This window comes from Balaenoptera acutorostrata, chromosome 10 (genome assembly GCF_949987535.1).
Source record: "Balaenoptera acutorostrata chromosome 10, mBalAcu1.1, whole genome shotgun sequence".
NCBI lineage: Eukaryota > Metazoa > Chordata > Mammalia > Artiodactyla > Balaenopteridae > Balaenoptera > Balaenoptera acutorostrata.
Genome location: NC_080073.1, coordinates 85,009,789 through 85,023,358, shown reverse-complemented (window position 1 = coordinate 85,023,358; position 13,570 = coordinate 85,009,789). Strand labels below are relative to the sequence as shown.

General features: G+C 40.6%; 6 non-coding genes across 6 annotated transcripts; 2 read left to right on the top strand and 4 right to left on the bottom strand.

Moving 5' to 3' along the window:
• Positions 1-719: 719 nt before the first annotated feature.
• On the bottom strand, positions 720-791 carry TRNAA-AGC (transfer RNA alanine (anticodon AGC)). The gene has a single exon. It is a non-coding gene; the product is annotated as a tRNA-Ala (tRNA).
• A 2,305-nt stretch (positions 792-3,096) lies between these two features.
• Positions 3,097-3,203, bottom strand: LOC114237384 (U6 spliceosomal RNA). Its single transcript, XR_003623057.1, has one exon. It is a non-coding gene; the product is annotated as a U6 spliceosomal RNA (small nuclear RNA).
• A 747-nt stretch (positions 3,204-3,950) lies between these two features.
• On the bottom strand, positions 3,951-4,023 carry TRNAF-GAA (transfer RNA phenylalanine (anticodon GAA)). The gene has a single exon. It is a non-coding gene; the product is annotated as a tRNA-Phe (tRNA).
• A 2,521-nt stretch (positions 4,024-6,544) lies between these two features.
• On the bottom strand, positions 6,545-6,616 carry TRNAA-AGC (transfer RNA alanine (anticodon AGC)). The gene has a single exon. It is a non-coding gene; the product is annotated as a tRNA-Ala (tRNA).
• A 2,102-nt stretch (positions 6,617-8,718) lies between these two features.
• Positions 8,719-8,790, top strand: TRNAA-AGC (transfer RNA alanine (anticodon AGC)). Its single transcript has one exon. It is a non-coding gene; the product is annotated as a tRNA-Ala (tRNA).
• A 2,204-nt stretch (positions 8,791-10,994) lies between these two features.
• TRNAA-AGC (transfer RNA alanine (anticodon AGC)) lies at positions 10,995-11,066 on the top strand. Its single transcript has one exon. It is a non-coding gene; the product is annotated as a tRNA-Ala (tRNA).
• The last annotated feature ends 2,504 nt before the right edge of the window (positions 11,067-13,570 follow it).

Below are 13,570 nucleotides of genomic sequence, written 5' to 3'. Positions count from 1 at the left end.
CTGATAAGAGTTTGTCTCCAGTAAAAGGAGAATTTATATCCTGCCTTTGGGCGGATATGGGAGGGTAGAGAGAGCTTTTTTGTATGTTTTCTTGCATCTTAATTAACTTCAGCCCAAAATAATTTTCATGTCAAAGAGGCATATTTTGCATGACATATTCTGGTTTCATACATAGTCATGTGCAGAGGGAGCATGTTACAGTGTGTGATATATTAGAGCTAATTTGTCACTTCGACTCAAAAGTGCATGAAGATCTGAGAAATTATGAGTATGTTTTCTATATCTTATCATATTTAAATCCTTTTAAGTTGCTTTTTAAATTTACAGTTTGATGTTATTAGTTTAAAAAGCCATTTAAATTACATTATTTCTACTTAAACTAACTTACTGAATGCTAAACTAGATGTATTTCACTTTATTTTATTTTATTTTTTAATTTTCTGGCGGCGCCGCGCGGCTTGCAGGATCTTAATTCCCCAACCAGGGATTTAACCCAAGACCTCAGCAGCGAAAGCGCGGAGTCCTACCCACTGGACCGCCAGGGAATTCCCATATTTCACTTCTTTTTTTTTTTTTTTTTCCCCCGCAAAATAAGGAGGTAGCTCAATATGGTGAGGGTAGAAGTGATTCCAAAAAGCGAAGGCCAGTCTTAGGTAGAAATACGAACACTCACAAGGAGCTGGTCTCCTTACGTGGAAGGAGAAACACTCGCCTGCGATTGGAGGTGCCGGGAATTGAACCCGGGGCCTCGAGCATGCTAAGCACGCGCTTTACCGCTGAGCTACACCCCCTTACTTTTTGTACTTTTGGAGTAAAATTTAATGGCAATATTTATCTATCTTTAATGGCAATACCGCCTTGTGTTTCCAGAACCTGAAACTGTTAGTACAAAAATCCCTTATGTACGATTCCATTATTTCTGAAATTCCTTTATTGCATTCTCTTCCCAGGCTACATGAAGAGAAAGGTATCTTCATGCTAGGCAGAAAGGTACATTCCTAGGATCTATTCACACTTGTCAACCTACAAGAGGTGAATAGAAGAAGGAAAAGAAGAGCCTAGAATCAGTGACACTCAAGGAACAACTGGGAGAACTAGCCCCACAACTTTATTTCTTCATACAGATCCCCATTGTAAGAATTTGCTGTCACCTAGAATATCATTCTGTGCCAGAATGTAAGAGAGTGCTTAAAGATGATAGTATGCTCAACAGATTATAGTATCTTTGAGACAATCTTGGAAACACTGAGCATTAAAATGAATAAGAAACAATAAAGGAATACAACGTAGTGGATGAAATAAGACTGCTAGACCAGAGAGTTGACTGAAATACTAGGTCTGAGTGAGGAGATGGCCAGCGTCAAAGGATCCTCAAGTTTTGCTCTGAGGATGGTAAGAATGACTCTGTTGTCTGTTACAGAACATGGGGACTTCAAAAGTTCAGTCTGAATTGAGAGACCAGTGGTTCAAACAGATTACTCAGACAGTTGTTGAATTAAAGTTCTAAAATCACATGTATTTTGGCTAGAGTAAGATTCCATAAGTTCATTGTGGGTTCATTCATAGAAAAATCTAGAGCCATTTTGTGACCTTCAGTGTTGCCTAAAGGATTAGTGGGCTAGAAGACATAAGAAACCCCAAAACACTTGAAATAAGGCAATTATAACTTTCTCTCTAGATTTCTGTCGTGGCTCCATTACTTGAATAGGCGGGAAGCTCTGGGAGCAGCAGTTTTTTCCCAGCACACACCAGGCACTGATCGCTAGCTTATCACCTTCTAGAATATGGTGGAGGAAAAGCTAAGGAAACAAAAATGTGGCTCATGTTTTTAGTAGGATGATGTTTCCTTTAACTGAAATTACCTGTAAGTCCCATGTTCTTCACTATAGAAAATGTACATTGCTTCCCCCACCCTCACCAAACTTGAGGAATTGGGGATGGGTCTTTCCACTTTTTTATTTTTCTTATTTATGCCCTTTAATTTATTGATTTCAAACTTTTCCCAAATCTAAGAGCAAGGGCACTTGAACTGAACCAAGAAGCCTCTTCCCAGTGAGTGGGAGATGATGAGCATCACTTACTGCCAGGTGTTGGAGAGTTTGAGTTTTGAGGCATTGAAACTTGCTGGGTTTCCCAAGGGCAAGTTGAAATCCTGCTCACAGAACTCTCGGCTGAGTTCTGACTGTGGTCAATATGACACATTTAGCTTTTCAAACTTTCAAAATAAAAAACAGTGCTTGTTTAATGTAGCTGGAGGTAACAAGTGGATAATAGTAATAACAATGGGTTACATTAAATGATTATATCACCTCCTTGATAAACAGACTCCCTAAGAGGTGAAGTAATTAGTTGGCCACTAGTTCACAGCCAACATGTAACAGGGCAAGTTTCAAAGCCAAGCAGATTTCCTAGAACACCTGCTCCAGATCCTTCTTTACAGTCAGGAATCCTGAAGTCAAAAGACAGAATGACTTTTGGATTCATTTCCGTTTGAAAATGTCATTATCACTCACAGGGAAAGGGGTGGCCCTACATAATTTCTTAATGTTGAGCAGCTCTCAATGCTGTGGGGAAATGAGAAAGAAGGGAATGAATTCATAACATGTACCACGAAATAAAACACCTTAAATGCAGCAATATGGCCTGCAAACCCTGCTGTGACTTTTTGTAGGGGACGCTACAGCTCTGGTTCTGGACGCCTCAAGGAACGGAGGACAGAAAGACAGGAGAGAGGAAAACAAAGTACTCCTGAGAGTGAGGCATTATAGCATCTCTTTCAAATGGAATTTTCTCTGCAATAAAGAGAATGCCAAGGAGTTTGCGACTAGGACAATATCTACCAAATAAATTAGTTGAATACACGTCCACTAGCTAGACCTGTAGATTCGGGTAGCTCACTGGGTAAGTTTCAGAATTTTTAATCTGGGGAAACAAAGTTTGAATCCCTAGGGGTTCAGGTCCCGTGTGTTTACATTTATTCTCCAGTTATTTCTAATTGGCAAAAGGCTACTGAAATCTTGTCTGCTTGATGTTCTGTGTATTTATAATGGACTCTTCTACCCTAGTGGCTGGTAAACTGTTGCGTTCCAGCTAAGAATGGTTTTGGAAAGTTTCATGGATGTGCATGTCATCCTTGCGCAGAGGCCATGGGAATTTTCTCTGTATCTTTCCAGTTTTAGTATAAGTGCTGACGAAAGGAGTACCGTTTTTTTATTTTTAAAGGTGAAAAATAAAACGAAAAATAGTATTGCGTGACACGTGAAGTTTATATGAAATTCAAATTTTGGTGTCCATATATAAAGTTTTATTCGAACACAGCCACTTTATTTACACGTGGTCTACGGCTACTTTCGGGCTCTCAGGGAGAGTAATTGCAACAGAGGCCGCACGTGGCACCCTTTTCCCTTCCCACTGCTGCTGTGCGCACTACGCATTGCAGCGACTCAGTGATCTTTCCTCAAGTTTTTCAGTGTCCCGTGCATCTCTGAACCATAACATTTTATTGTTATTACTTTTATTAGTAGTGCTTGCACATCATGTGAAAACAAAACAAAACAAAAAGTGTGAACTGTGGCGCAACATTGCTTTTATTGTGCAATTAGGCTTTAGCATGCTAAAGGAATTCAACATTCGTGGGCATCATCCGAGTGAATAGGTACCGGTCCGCGGCCTGTTACGTACCAGGCCGCACAGAAGGAGGTGAGCGGCCGGTGAGCGAGCGAAACTTCATCTGTCGCTGCCCGTCGCTCCCCACCGCTCCCCGTCGCTCCCCACCGCTCTCCATCGCTCGCAGTACCGCCTGAACCATCCACAACCCCGTCCGTGGAAAAATTGTCTTCCACGAAACCGGTCCCTGGTGCCAAAAATGTTGGGTGCTGTTGCATTACGACATTCCTTATTAATGCCCAGGAAGGAAACTCACCCTTGGGATCAACTAAAAACCCTTAGTATGCCGAAACCCGGGATCGAACCAGGGACCTTTAGATCTTCAGTCTAACGCTCTCCCAACTGAGCTATTTCGGCCACCTGAAAAATCTATGTTCCTGACATTTCTTTTTTAATATTTAGATTGTTTTCAACTTCCGTTTTTAGACGTTTTCAGATTCCTTACGCATGGCTGCCTAATTGTCCAATATACTTGCCTATCCGGAAAGACCTGGAATCTATTGCCTTCCACGTATGCCAGCTGCATCCAATTCCTGGCAGTATTGGATGAACACGTAAAGGTGGGAGAATTTGAAAAGACGTAATAATGAGGGATTCAATAGAAAGCCTTTCCGCTCCTTTACATCTTGTCAGTTGACCCAGGTACGGCTCAGAAACTAAAGAAAATATTATGGGGCGGGTCCCTTATTTTTCTCTTCTTTTCTTTCATCTCTCACAATCTCCAAAAATGCTGAGAAGTGGAGTCCAATGATGCTGTGAATTTGCTAAAAGAATACCGTATACATAAATATTACCCGACTAAACACTCGAGACAATATTCCCAACTGACAGGAAAGCAACTGTCACAAAATTTAGAAAATTTGAAACGGCATATCTCATCATAACAGAATTTCTTCACAAAAATTCCTTCAAAAATGAAAATGAGACTACAACCAAATCAGCTTTTGATTGGCTCCTTCGTTAGCCAGGCAAGGAAATCATTTAGCACTGTGAGGTAATAAACAGTGCACAGCATCATTTCATATTCAAGTATAAATAGAATATATGAGCAGGGCCTACACACATGAGTAATTTGCATGAGAAAGTAGCTTATGTTCCCGTGGCTCCTACACTTGGTACAATCCTCCATTCTTCAATCTACCTCTATAGCTTCATAGGGAGTTCCTACAACTAAAGAAGAAGAAGAAAAAAAAAAGAACCAGACCTGGTTTATAGGTGGTTCTGCTCATATACTGGGACCACACAAAGGTGAGCAGCTTCCATAGTACCTGAATGTTGGTGGTGAAGGTAAACTCAGTGGGCGTTACTTCAAGCAGGGCACATGACTGTTCATTTTGCTTGTAGGGTAGGGATCTACACTAATTCATGAGAGGTGGCTAATAGTTTGGCTGGTGATTAGGGGCTTGGAAAGAAAATTATTGAAAAAGTGGTGACAGAGAGGTCTGGGAAAGAGGCGGGTAGATAGAATTCCCCAAATGTGCAGTCTAAGGATATTTGTTTCCGTGTAAATGCCCTCCAGAGAACAACCTCCTCAGAGGGGATCTAATAGGCAGCTGGACATGATGACCCATTCTGTTGATGTCTGGAAGCTTCTCTTTAGCCACCATTCTACTTGCCCAGTGAGCTTATGGACAAACTGGCCATGATGACAGGAACAGAGGTCATACACAGGCTCAGCAACATGCACCTCTATGCACCAAAATGATGTAGTTCAAACCACTGCTAAGTGACTAAACTACCAATATCACAGACAAACTTTGAACCGTCACAAGCTATCATTCCATGGGGGAAGCAGCTAAACCCCTGGTGTCAGGTTCATTATATTTGACCAATTCTGTATTAGGGGGACAGTGTATATCTCACTGGAATAAATATTTATTCTGGATGTGGATTTTCCTTCACCTTCCACAATGCTTCTGCCAAAACCACCAACCATGGATTTACTGAATGTCATATTCAACAGCATCCACAGCATTGTTTCTGAGACAAGAAGCCAGTTTATAGCAAATAAAATTTGGCAATGGGCTAATGTTCTGGAATTCACTGGCCTCACCATAAGCCCCTAACCCTGAAGCAGCTGGCCTGATAGGATGGTGGAATGACCTTTTGAATACTTGGTTATTGTATGAGCTGAGAGACAATACTTTTTGGGGTTGGGGGCTGTGTAATGATATCCAGGATATGGTGAATACTCTTAATCAGTGACATAATGGGAATGTGTCTCTCTCATCAGGACTCATGGATGCATGAATCAGAGTGGAAGTGGTCTTTTCACTGTTATGGCTAACAGACACAGGGGCATTTTGCTTCCTCTCTATTCCACTGATAACTTTTATTTGGACTCCAAAGTCTTTAGGTGATTTTTCTGGTGTTTCTTTGTGATTGGAACTTATGAATAAAAGGCATGATTTTATTTTAAAAGATAAAAACAGTGTGGAAAGGGGGTTTATTGAGTGATGTCAAGGAAAGCTTGACAGCGTAAAATCCCTAATTTCCCTAAATCAGTACTCTGAAGGATTCACTTTAGGAACTGAAGGGAGGAATGTGTGGTCAGGTAATTTGTGTAAATTACTGAGAGGGGAATAATTCCTCATGACAATAATCTGACCTTTCATAATCCCAATAAGGATACGTGACTCCTCATGACAAAAATCTGACCTCCTTTCATAATCCCAATAAGGATGGGTGACTCCTCATGACAAAAATCTGACCTCTTTTCATAATCCCAATAAGGATGGGTGACACTACTTTGGCTAGATCAGAACACTTGTGGATTCACTTAACTTCTGCACTTTTCTCAACCCTGGGAGCTGCTGAGCCACCGTAAAGAATAATTAATGTTATTCTGTAGTGGTTCCCAACAAAGATACTCCTTAAGTGGAGGTGCCAGGGATTGAACCCGGGGCCTCGTGCATGCTAAGCACGCGCTCTACCACTGAGCTACACCCCCACGGCATGTGGCTCATTTCATTCATATTAGAAATTAGTGAGGATTTGGTGAGTCTCGCAAAATCACCAATTGTTCTGTGAATTAACTTAACGAGCTCTAGCGGGTTCACTCCACCCAAAGTAAATGTCTTAACACCAGATTACTTGCTCAGAAAGACTGATGATCCATTGCCCCCTATTTCTGCTGACTATAGAAGATAATCATGCTTGGAGGTAGAAGAGTAGAGAAGCACAGAGAAGGGATCATCACTGGGCAGATTTGCTTCTCCTTAGCCCACAGCTATTTCATTGACCAAGGCACAGTTGAAAGAATAATGCCTTCTAAAAGATAATCGACCGAGAACGTCTTACTTTTTTTCCTCTTTCTGTTCTTTTTCTTTCATGCTCCTCAGTGGTACTGCCAATGGCACTGAGTCCTCAGACTTGATGATGTGAATCTGTTGTGTTTGTTGCCTCAGGTTCAAGAGATCCTACATGAACCAGATTTTTCTTTTTTGTTTCTTTCAATCAAATGTTCGTTGGGAAGACAGACTTCAACAGTGATGATGAGGCCCTTGGAGTGGAGTAAAGGGTTATGAATTTAACTTTGCTATTGAGCGGGAAAAGGTAAGTAAGGTAATATAGAGAGGAAAGTGGGAAAAGTCTGTGCAAGCATGGTTTAAGAGTGAAATAGGACAGTAATGGAGGTGCTAGAAATGAAAGGTTGCATCAAAGATGCTGGCTTGGAAATGTTGGATGAATATATGGCAAAATTAAGTTAAATGAAGCGATTTAGTATCCATATCAAGGAATATCAAGAAAGAAGTTATTGATTTAGAGAAGAATTGGATTGTCAAACCTGAAACTTTATGACCCTATTCTTTCATCTGCTTTCAGTTTTCAGTACTCTAATCTGAGTGGTGAACTTATCCTTCATTTAATTCATTTAAGAACGCTTAATACTATCTCCTGGACATTCCAGACAAAGGGCAAAACTCTACCAGTGATGGCATGCCAGCTGCAGGGATGTTTTGTCAGTAAGGAAAATGAGAAGGCTCAAGTAATTGTTAAAATGTCCAGTGATGTTCATCTCTTTCCCTCATGTCACTGGTTAATTAAGCAGTGAAATCAAGATACGAAATGTCACATAAATTCTCACACGTATATGTCATACATATAGCACTGATACCCACACAATAAAGAGATTATTCTTTTATGGGTCATTTCACAGTGACTAAACCTCACAATACTCCCCAATGCACACACACACATAAAACCTCAAAGTAAAATGAAATTAAAAGTGTGATGCTGAGTAGCAAGTATATTGGAATTTCTTATCCTGCAACTTTCCTAGGTTTTTCCAAGTAAACTTTATATTTTTATTTTAAAACTGTAAATGAAATCACAACCAAAATAGGTCAGTTAACAAAGCACAATTGTTGGATTATGATAGTTCCATTTGGATTCCAAAGGTTTGATATAAAATTCCTGTAAGAAAATGGGATGTATTAAGAAATCTGGGAGACCAGTTAGTTTTGATGTCACTCCCATGATTACATATGTGTTGTGTGTGCGTGTGTTCAAAACAGAATAACAGCAAAAACGCCTAATCATTGATAACAATGACGGCATTTGGACTGGAGAAGCCTGAGCCGGAGGCTAAATTCTGCAGTGAAGGGGAAGGAAATGATGATGAGAGATGACAGGACTAGGGGAAAATAGAGCGCCAGAAGATAGTATATTAGGAAGGTTTGCCTATCAGAGGAAAGAACCTCCAGAAAGGACCTCTAAGCAGCAACTGGCATCTGTACCAGAAGGAAAAAAAAGTCTTTAATACAATTCACTTACACTGTAGATTTCAAGAACGTGATCCTACAACATATGTTTGGCTGAATCACCAGATGTTAAGGATGGGTAGGCATAGTGGGTCTCAAATCTGAGTGGAAGGAGCGTCTTCTTGGGAGACCGTGACTTTGATGCTATGTCAAGCACAGTGGCACGGAATAGCTTGGTGGAGCTCTTCTTGCAAGAGACATCTACGTTGGGTGAAGTGCGCTCCCTAGAGCGCATGTAAGTTAATTAATGGAACAATTTCTAGTATGAATGAAATGACTCGACGACGTCGGGGGTGTAGCTCAGTGGTAGAGCGCGTGCTTAGCATGCACGAGGCCCCGGGTTCAATCCCCGGCACCTCCACTTGGGTATCTCCCTTTACTGGGAACTGCGACAAGCAAACCAGGAGTGTCTTAGGCTTTCTTAGTGAGAGAATATTTAAGTTTCCTGCCTTGTCGTGATGCCACAATCTTCTTTGTCACTGTGGCATACAACGATGCTCGTGTTGAGTTACTCAAACCGTTTATTCATGTTCTTATTAGCCATCTGCTCTCTAGCCATTTTGAACAATCACAGCTGTGCCGTGGGGTACACACAGCGTAAGGGATGCCTGCCCCCACCCTTACTATTCTTAGGTATTGTGTGATGACTTCTGAAGTAGCCGAAATGAAGCCAGGTACTTCTGATCCTCAGGTGTCTTTGGTGGAAATAGCATTGGGCTTAAAGCAAAGATCCACAGGAGAGGAACAGAGAAAGTCTGTTCAAACTATTGCTCTTCAGACTCCCGCTGGGAGAAGTGTAGAATATAAGCAGTAAAGGAGAACACTGAAAATGTCCTAAAAGATATCTAGAAGAAAACTGGGTTTCAGAGGACTGACTTCTGCGTATGAGTAAGAAGCAAGAATGTAAGAACTAAAGAACCTGCTCTCAGAGACTTAAACGGTCGACTTTCAGGTCGAAAGTTTGATGCGCTATCCGAGGTGCTGACACTTGTATTCTTGGACATCTATTCAAAAGTATTCGTTTGTTGTCCGGCTTACCTTTCTTGCTCATTTGTCCCTCATATTCCAAGCCCAATGCGCTAAAAATCAGTTGTTGCCTCAGACACGTAAGCCCAAAGCCACCGGCGGACCCTGCTTCTATGCTCAACATTGCTCCCACTACAGTCACACGGGAATCCAGATGTGGCTTTCCAGCTGCTCTTTATAAAGCTATCAATTCCAGCAGTACTGCACCGCAAACAAAAATTCAACCACACGAGCGCCCTACAAAGTGCTCAACTTGTTTAACCAGCGAGGAAAAGAGCAACTAGTAGCTCTCAAACTACGATAACTGGAACAAAACAAACTGGATTCTTGTGGGACATAACGTTTTCACCTACTTCGCTTAGAATAATGGCGCCTTCTCTTGCGGTGGACCTGTAGAAATGCAGAAGAGATAAAGGCCTTGGATACACCCACATTCTCCCTCATCCAAATATTACTGGTGTTTAATTCTCATTCCCAAACTTTCTTCTAGCGTCCTCGTTCTCTTGCTCCTCCTTGGCTGCTTCTTCTCCCCCTCAACTGTCTCCCCCTCCCCACAGGACACTCTCCGCTCTTCATCCCCTCTCTTCTCCGTCCCCCTTCAACTCTCCCGTTCTCAGCATTAGTCTAGGAACAACCGAACCTTGCTGACCTTTCAGAGTCATTTGGGGGAGTTTTAAAATTACATAATTTCCTGCCCCTCCCCTCCTCCATCTATGACAGGATTTCCTCAAAAAACCAAACCAAACCAAAACCAAACCAACCAATCAAAAAACACACAAAAATCCACGTGTGTCTGCGTTGACAGTGGTACACATTTGAATAAAGGCAGGAAACTTCTACTTTTTTGTGCCCCAGGGACAGATAGGTTTTGAGGACCTGCCCAGATGTGAGGAGGTCTTATAAATAACGAATTTATTTCTTTTGCTTCCTTCGTGTTCTCCTTATTGTGGAAAACATTCTGTCTGAAAGAGGCGCAATGTCGACGGGAGCGTCTTTTCTAATCCTCTTTCCTGTCTTCTGTCCTTAGGGGTCTCAGAGCTAGAGACGCAGCGTCCTGGGCAGAATGCTGCTTCCCGCGTTTCCAGACAAAGATGTTGGGCGCAGCGGTTTAGTAAAGTAGTGACTGACTTCGCTCTTCATTTCATGCCCATATTGTGAGTTAATTACACTTCACTCTTATCTCCCTAGTGGACCTAAATTTCCTGAGCAGTTCTCATGGCACCGGTCTTTGTATTTCCCTGCACTATCTTTTATAGTTTTCTGAGAGCGCTGTAGACAGAAAAGAAAGAAGTTGAAGACACAAAAGAATATTCCGTCCGACACTCCCCTTGGTGGTGGATAGGAACTGCCACTCAGGAAGCAGCCCTTGGAGGGTCCGATACTTATGAAAGATTCTACCTGTATTTAGACACCTTTCAGTTCAGAATGCAATGTCTCTTCTCTTGAGGGTTTCAGAAAGAGCAGGGTAGCTTCAATCTTGGAATACCTGCAGGTAATAGTGGCAACCTGCTTTATAGAATATTTTAAGTACCCTCAGCAGGGGGTGTAGCTCAGTGGTAGACAGTGTGCTTAGCATGCATGAGGCCCTGGGTTCAATTCCCAGCACCTCCAGGGAGTTAATCTCAGCCCTAAACTAAGGCTCACAATTTATGAAGTCACTGTCAAGTGACTTCATCTTACATTCCCAATAAATTTGCAAAAATGGCAATGGTTGATTCCACTGATATCTCATTGTTCAATGACCTGTGACATTCAAATGTTTACCACAAGTATCTGCAAAAAACCACAGGTTTACATTTTCCACAAGTTTTAAAACTTGTTTAACTAAGCCTTTTTTTTTTTTTCTGCCACCAGTTCTAATATATTGTAGCAGATTTCACTTCCGGTTGTAATGAATTGTTTGTTCAACTTCCCACAAAATATTCTCACCTGGAGTTTTACACGTAGACTATTCATGCAGGTTATTTCTTTAGTTACTTCAAACGGGCACTGACTCCTTGAATAAACAACTGAGTAATATTGGTAACACCTGTGGACTCATCAGGAGTCAAAAGAAACGATGCCAAATCATTTGTCTTATTTTAAAATTCAACTATTGATGCTGCCTCACAGATGTAGAGAACAAACTATGGTTACCAGTGGAGGGGAAGGGCAATAGAGGGGTTGGGGAGTGGGAGGAACAAACTTGGGTGTAAGATAGGCTCAAGGGGAACAAAGCCAATATTTTGTAATAACTGTAAATGGAAAGTAACCTTTAAAATTGTGTAAAATTTTTAAAATTAAAATTAAAATTAAAAATTTAACTTTTTTTTTGTGAAGAAAGTCTGTTGTAATAAGATATGCCATTTTAAATTTTCTAATTTTTGTGACAGCTTTCCTGTCAGTTGAGAATATTGTGATGAGTGTTTAGTCTGGTAACATTCATGTATATGAATGAGTTCTGTTCCAAGAGTGAGTTCATAAGTCCAATTTGTTCGTAAGTCTAACAAATTTAGCCTAGGTACACAACTAACACAATCGGCTATATAGTACTGTACTGTAATAGGTTTATAATACTTTTCACACAAATAATACATTAAAAAACACAAAAAATTTTTTAATCTTACAGAACAGTAGTACAGTATAACAGCTGGCATACAGGGGCTGGCATCGAGTGAACAGGCAAGAAGAGATACTGACTGGAGGGGGGAGAGGAGGTTGGAGATGGAAGAGCTGAAGAATCGTGAACAATAGGAGACAGAGGGCAAGCTGCAATTTCACTCTCACCTGACATTGATGGACCGCATGGTCACATTTTTGAAAGTTCACAACTTGAAGATTCCTACGTAGGGGAGTTACTGTATATATGTACAGTAAGTATATATATATTTTGCAAATTTATAGCATTATTGGATTGCATTTCTCAGCATTTTTGGAGATTGTAAGAGAGGAAGAATCAAGAAGAAGAGAAAAATACGTTGTATTCCATTAGCATGTTAAAATCTGTGCCATAGTTCAGCCATGAAGGAGCTCACAGCTGAAGCACACTTTTATTGTTTTCAAATGGTTTTGGTTTTGTTTTTAACCAAAGTAATAAATGCATTTTATGATTTCTTTGAGTTTACATGGTGCTCCAACATATTAATATCCTGTGAGCAGTAAGCACTGCTGATTTTTATTATTTTAAAATAATAAAATATTATGCACGTAACATTGAAAAACTTGGGGAATGGTCACTGAGCCACTGTGATGTGTAGTGTGCACAGCAGAAGTGGGAAGGGAAAAGGGTGACACGTACCGTCTCTGTTGCAACCACTCTCTGTTGTAGCCCAAAAGCAGCCACAGACGATGTGTATGTAAATGAATGAAGTGGCTGTGTTCAAGTAAAACTTTATATATGGGCACTGAAATTCGAATTTCATATAAACTTCACATGTCAACTAATACTATTTTTTATTTTATTGTTTCAACCTTTTAATGTTCCCAAACCATTCTTAGCTCGCAGGCAATAGTTTACCAATCACAAAGTATAGGGTCTCAGAACTTGTAAATACTCAAACTTTAAGAACAGGCAAGTTTTCAGTAGCCTTTTGCCAGTTAGAAATACCGGGAAAATAAATTCGAACAGAAGGACCTGAGCCCCTAGGGATTCAAACTTTGTTTCCCTGGTTTAAAAATTCCAGAAGTTTACCTAGTAAGCTACCCAAATCTATAAATCTATTTACTGGACATACATTCAGCTAATTCATTTGGTAGATATTATCCTAGTTGCAAATCTCCTTTGCATTCTCTTTATTGCAAAGAAAATTCCATTTGAAAGAGATGCTGTAATCACTAGCTCTCAGGATTACTTTGTTTTCCTCCCTCTTTTCTGTCTTCCATTCCTTTAGGTGTCCAAAACCAGAGCTGTAGCGTCCCCTACAAAATGTCACAGCAGGGTTTGCAGACCATGTTGCTGGACTTAAGGTATTTTATTTCATGGTGAGTATTATGAGTTCATTCGTTTCTCTCTTCTCAATTTCCCCAAAGAATTGAAAACTGCTCAACATTATATGATTATGTAGCACCACTTCTTTTCCTATGAGTGATAATGACATTTTCAAAGAGGAATAAATCCAAAAGCCACTAATCTCAAG